Source organism: Neophocaena asiaeorientalis, unplaced genomic scaffold (genome assembly GCF_003031525.2).
Source record: "Neophocaena asiaeorientalis asiaeorientalis breed wild unplaced genomic scaffold, Neophocaena_asiaeorientalis_V1.1 scaffold150, whole genome shotgun sequence".
In the NCBI taxonomy this organism is placed as follows: domain Eukaryota; kingdom Metazoa; phylum Chordata; class Mammalia; order Artiodactyla; family Phocoenidae; genus Neophocaena; species Neophocaena asiaeorientalis.
The window spans coordinates 21,160,461-21,167,295 of NW_020176571.1; the positions used below are offsets into that span (position 1 = coordinate 21,160,461).

The 6,835-nt window shown below is 44.9% G+C and overlaps 1 pseudogene; it reads left to right on the forward strand.

Moving 5' to 3' along the window:
• Positions 1–2,185: 2,185 nt before the first annotated feature.
• LOC112391889 (heterogeneous nuclear ribonucleoprotein A1-like) lies at positions 2,186–3,142 on the forward strand (annotated as a pseudogene).
• Positions 3,143–6,835: the final 3,693 nt, after the last annotated feature.

Genomic DNA, 6,835 nt, shown 5'->3' on the forward strand with positions numbered 1-6,835 from the left:
TTGTGCCCTGTACTGAGCTCCATGGTGACTGGTACGTCAAGCCTGTATCACCCAGATGCCCCTGACCTCAGGCTTCTAGTTGTTTCAGCCAATAGGAAATCAGAAGGAGGAAGAGCCCTAGTTTCCCCAACACCTCACCAACCCCCAAGACGTTCACTTTCCCTGCTTCCCCCAACCCCACACCACTGGGGCTCTGGCCTCATCCCTCCATGACTGCCATCGGCCCCTTAGAGCAGCTTTTCCTCGAATGGCTCTTCATCAGGCTCTAACTACACCATTTTCTCACCTGCCATTTTGGCCTAGGAGTAAGAACAGCTTCCTGCTATGGCTAGTCTCCTGTGAGCCTCCATATTCCTGACTGATTCCCTTAAATCTGCCTACACATCTGCAAATAGTACCTTCTTTGAATTCTCTTCAGAATTCCATCTCTGCGTACCTCCTATTTCTTGCTGCAGCCTTGACTAACATACCTCATAGGACTGTTGTAAGGATTTAATAAATTAATACGTATAAAGTACTGAGAACAGTACAGGGCACAGATTAAATACTATATGATTAGCTGCTGTTATCACTAAGGCTGCCCTCTCTTCCTTTCCTATCAGTCCTGGACGACACAAAACTCTGGTTGCCAAAATAGATAGGGGTCCTACCTCTAGAAAGCCGCGGGTGTCTGGAGGGCCTCCTGCTAACCTCCCTCCATGAGGACATTAGCACAGGCTTGGATGGCGAAGCTAGCGGGAAACTGACTCAGATACAGATGGGAAATCAACAAGCTGGGGCAGGTGGGAGTGGGAGGGGCATCAGGGAGTCTCAACAAGTAAACGGGCAGAGGCTGAAGAGCTCAGTCCTTCTGGCAAGATTTTGGCTCCAGGAATGGAAAATTCGAGGAGGCTTTGGTTGACAGGATACTTAGAGGGTATGGCAGAGTGCAGAGGAGTATAAAATGCCCGAGACAAACTTCCTCTACTTCACAACTTGGCCAACGCCCAGCCTGGCTGTTTTCCAAGTTTTTGAAGACCAGGTGGATTTAAGTGTTGAGGACGAATAAGATCTTATCTAAAAGAGTGCCAGCTGGCAGAGTTCACGTTCACATATTTATCCTGGTGAAATCTTGTTGGGGCAGGAACAAAGATCATTCTTTATTAACAGGACTGAGGATGTAAATAGAGGATTAAGAGGCTGTATACGGCAGTGGTTGAAAATCACCTCTACCAACTTTTTAACTGGGCAGCACTGGGCAAGTCACTCAGGCTCTCAAAGTCTCAAAATTTTAGTCTGTAAAAATGTTAATGACAGATTCTACCTGAAAGTGCTTATGAGAACTAAATAAAGAAATTCAGGTGCAGTGCTTCCCACAACTCCTGAGACGTAGTAAGTGCTCCCAGATGTTTGCTTTCGTAATTCTCATCATTATCATGATCTCCATCACGGTTCTTAACAGTCATCTGGTAAAAATCTTGCAGGCACAAATTAATGAAAGGGTAACAAGCCTTGTGAGGATATTATAAAGGAAATGGAAGTTACACTGTATGATGGTATTAAGTCAACCAACTTATTTTTTCTCCTTTTGTCATAATAGCAGATGCACAAAATCCAGACATGGGAAAATTGCAATCATTAGCCAGACCTCAGGATGCACCTGCTCTTTAGCATAGTGATTTAAAAGTCAAGTTCTAGGGACTTCCCTGGTGGTGCAGTGGTTAAGGATCCGCCTGCCAGTGCAGGGGACACGGGTTTGATCCCCGGTCCGGGAAGATCCTTCATGCCGCAGAGCAACTAGGTCCGTGCACCGCAACTACCGAGCCTGTGCTCTAGAGCCCATGAGCCACAACTACTGAGCCCATACGCCACAACTACTGAAGCCTGCCAGCCCTAGAGCCCGCGTGCCACAATTACTGAGCCCGCATGCTGCAGCTACTGAAGCCCGTCCGCCTAGAACCCGTGCTCCGCAACAAGAGAAGCCACCACAATGAGAAGCCTGCGCACTGCAACAAAGAGAAGACCCCGCTCACTGCAACTAGAGAAAGCCTGCGCGCAGCAACGAAGACCCAACGCAGACAAAAAATTAATTAATTTAATTTAATTTAAAAAAATAAAATAAAAGTCAAGTTCTAGCCTTTCTGCCCGTGGACGCCACCAAGTAAGCATCGTTAAAGTCTCCCCCAACCCCGCCACGACTGAGGTCATGCCTAAGTCAAAGTCTCCCGAAGAGCCTGAACAGCTGTGGAAGGTCTTCATCGGAGGTTTGAGCTTTGAAAGAGAGTCTGGGGAGCCATTGTGAGCAGCGGGGAGCGCTCACAGACTGTGTGGTAACGAGGGATCCAAACACCAGGCGCTCCAGAGGCTTCCGGTTTGTCACGTATGCCACTGTGGATGAGGTGGATGCGGCCATGAATGCAAGGCCACACGAGGCGGATGGATGAGTGGTGGAACCAAAGAGGGCCGTCTCGAGAGAAGATTCTCAGAGACCTGGTGCCCACTTCACTGTGAAAAAGATTTTTGTTGGTGGCATTAAAGGAGACACTGAAGAACATCACCTAAGAGATTGCTTTGAATAGTATGGGAAAATTGAAGTGATTGAAATCGTGACTGACCGAGGCAGTGGCAAAAAGAGAGGCTTTGCTTTCGTAACCTTTGATGACCATGACTCCGCAGACAAGACTGTCATTCAGAAATACCACACTGTGAATGGCCTCAACTGTGAAGTAAGGAAAGCCCTATCTAAGCAAGAGACGGCTAGTGCCTCATCCAGCCAAAGAGGTCGAGGTGGTTCTGGAAACTTTGGTGGTGGTCGCGGAGGTGGGTTTGGTGGGAACGACACCTTTGGTCGTGGAGGAAACTTCAGTGGTCGAGATGCCTTTGGTGGCAGCCGCGGTGGTGGGGGATATGGTGGCAGCGGGATGGCTATAATGGATTTGGTAACGATGGAAGCAATTTTGGAGGTGGCAGAAGCTGCATTGATTTTGGCAATTACAACAATCAATCTTCAAAGTTTGGACCCATGAATGGAGGAAACTTTGGAGGCAGAAGATCTGGCCCCTATGGTGGCGGAGGCCAACACTTTGCCAAACCACGAAACCAAGGCGGCTATGGCTGTTCCAGCAGCAGCAGCGATAGCCATGGCAGTGGCAGAAGGTTTTAATTACTGCCAGGAAACAAAGCTTAGCAGGAGAAGAGAGCCAGAGAAGTGACAGGGAAGCTACAGGTTATAACAGATTTGTGAGCTCAGCCAAGGACAGTGGTGGCAGGGCCTAGCTGCTACAGAGAAGATATGGTTTAGACAATACTCATGTATATGGGCAATAAAAAACTCAAGGACTGTATTATTGTATAACACGTTATTTCCGTTTCTGTTCTGTGGAAAGTGTAAAGCATTCCGACGAAGGGTTTTAACGTAGTTTTTGGGTTTGTTTTGGTCTTGTACCCAGGCTGTCGATTGCTAAATGTAATAGTCTGACCATGATGCCGAATAAACGTGTCTTTTTAAAAAAGAAAATAAAAGTTAAGTTCTAGAATCAGGCCCATCTGAGTTCAAATTCCAGCTCTGCCACTTAAGAGCTTTTTGGCCTTTGGGAAACTCACTTTATCTCATTAAGCTTCAGTTTTCTCATCTGTAAAATGGAAGGAGTAATAGTTCCTACCTCATAGAATAGTTATGGGTATTGAGATGATGCAGCCAACGCTGGCTCTCACTAGTTTACTTCCAGCAGATGAAAGGTGTCAGAATTCAAATGCTAAATAAAATAGAAGACATCCCTAAGAACATTTGGGGGCTTTCACAATAAAAATTCTGCCATATTGGCAGGACAATTGACTGGAAAGGGGTATGAGAGTATTGTGGAGGGAGGTGATAAAAATGTTAAGTTCTTGTTTTGGGTGGTAGTTAAATGAGTGTATAGAATTGTCAAAAACTCATTGAATTGAACACAAGATCTGTTCATTTTACCATATAAAAATTATACTTCACTTAAAAGAGAAAGATAGTTATGAACTCTGCTCTGGATCTAAGATTTTATCTCAGCCAACTCTCTATGTGAAGCCTGGAAAGTATCACTGATAACATTTATTTAGAGAAGAGGTGAGGAGGTACTGTTGTCCATAAGTCACTATTTCTGCTCTAAACTACTTGTTCACTAGAAACCGGTAAGGGCAATGGGGAGGCCCTAGTCGTGAGCGTGGTTCATCAGATCCATGGGAATAGTGACTCTAGGGCTTATCTTCACTGATCTTACTTAAGGCTTCCATCTAGAGCTGACTAGATAAATGGCTAGGGCAGTCACACCCATCCAACGACCTATTTGTAAATATCACAAAAGGTTCATTAACAGTGTCTACAGTCTTGCTATACAGGAGTAAGGCATGCATAACTGATGAAAGAAAGGGTGAACATATGAGTGGACAGATGAATGGATGAACAAATAAGAATTTACTGAATGGTTGTCATGAATCACCTCGATTATTTAACATGATTTAATTACCACAGAAAGATTGTGAAGTAGAGGTTATTATCTCCACTTTACAAATGGGAAACTCTATGCTCAGAAAGTAAAGCGATTGATGAAGTTCTACAGCCAGATCATAGCAGAGATAGACTCGATATAATCTAATCGTATTCTAAGTAATTTCTGTTTGTTGCATATAATATTTTTTAAGAGCTCCTATGTATTATATGAGAGCATGTATGCATCATTCAGTCATTCATCAAGAGGTTTATTCTGTTTCAGATGCCATTCCAGTCTGTGTTTCAGACCTCTGTTAGGGAATTAATCAGTAGAAAGTTATGAGGTAGGATACAGTTTTGAAGTACTTGCCAATGCTTTCCTCTATTATTTTCTCTACTTCTTCATTCTTACCATCTTCCAAACAGCAGATAGGTTACTTGAATTCTATTACCTTCAGGGAGAATAAGTTAACAGAAAACAGAAAATAATGAGCTTCTTTTGGATTTTGAGTCTCCAAACTACAGGTCCCAAGGGCAATGGCAAATGCGCAGGGCGTAAATAAGATGTAGAAATCTACTCGGTAATTTAGAGGAAGGGCTGCCTCACAAAGATTTCCCGGGGCAGGAAGCCGTCATAACACAGATGCTAATATGGCCCTGGGATGGGCCTGCCCCCTCCCCTTCTCCCTCATCCATTCAAGTGTCAGGTGGGAAGGAGGCATTACCAAAGCTCCAGACAGGTTTGTGGATTCCCAGATCAAAGGGAAAGAGCAAGAATAACCTAGCAGAGAAATGACTGTGAGGTGAGTCCAGCAGATAGATACTGAGGGTATGGTCCCTGTGGGAGCTGGAGTGGCAGGAGGTCTTTTACGTTCCTGGCGTTGGCCATCGCAGTGATGCCAGAATGGACAAATGGTGACCAGAGGTCAGACTCAACCTGGTACTCCCACCCCCAACCTCTTGTCACTTGAACATCCTCCAGATATTCAATGCAACTCTGGGAAGTGTGGGAGGAAACCCCTGAATTGACAGAGATTAATTTCTGCTGCATTGGAAGAATGCTCAAAACAGAAATTAGGTTATAGAAAAACAGACTTCTGGGGACTTCCCCGGTGGCCCAGTGGTTACGACTCCACACTTCCCCGGTGGCCCAGTGGTTACGACTCCACACTTCCACTGCAGATGCGGGTTCGATCTTGGTTCTAGGAACTAAGATCGCACGTGCCACAGGATGCGGCCAGTAAAGAAAGCAAGAAAAGAAGGCTTCTGTGCTCCCTTCTATAGCTCAGCTGGTAGAGCAGAGGCCTGTGGAAAAACAGACTTCTTGCACGGTTCAGTTTGCTGACTGGCATTCATTTTGCTACAGTTGTATCTGTATTAGATAGTCATACTTCAGATAGAGTGGAGAAGGGAACAGTACTTGAAGCTTACAAACAGAAATCTAGGGGAAAAAAAATTCATTAAAGACAAATTGTCCCTTTCAACTTGGCCCCTGCGTTTAATGCTGTCATACTCAGAGGACTTCCCTGGTGCCACAGTGGTTAAGAATCTGCCTGCCAATGCAGGGGACATGGGTTCGATCCCTGGTCGGGGAAGATCTCACATGCCGCAGAGCAACTAAGCCCGTGTGCCACAACTACTGAAGCCCGCACACCTAGAGCCTGTGCTCCTAAACAAGAGAAGCCACCACAATGAGAAGCCCACGCACCACGGCGAAGAGTTGCCCCCCACTCACTGCAACTATAGAGAAAGCCCACACACAGCAAAGAAGAGCCAACACAGCCAAAAATTTTAAGAAAATAAAAATAAATGTTATATTCACTGAGGTCATCCTATTTTGTGTGTATAGCCCCATGTTTATCTTTGCTTGAAAATTCCTGGACCTTATTCCTCATGAGTTACGTGACCTTCTGCTTACTCCCCTCGGAGTCTCTAATTATATTAAACTTTTGTCCTGGAACTTGTTTATTTTGAAGCAGAAGAAATAAATGTTATCATATTCACTGAGGTCATCCTATTTTGTGTGTATAGCCCCATGTTTATCTTTGCTTGAAAATTCCTGGACCTTATTCCTCATGAGTTACGTGACCTTCTGCTTACTCCCCTCGGAGTCTCTAATTATATTAAACTTTTGTCCTGGAACTTGTTTATTTTGAAGCAGAAGCTGTTAAGATAGGAGTCACTTATTCGTGCAAAAAATCCTCCTGTCCAACATGAACTAGAATATTCTTTTCATGATTCTTCTCTGTGTGCTCTACACTCCATAGCAGCTCCTTATTCTTACTTATGTAGTAATATCTAGTCTCTCATACGTCACCTCTCAGGGATGAGCCAGGGACGACCATCCAGATAAGGCAAAAACAAACCGCGTGAGGGGCGGGACCTCCAAGCCAA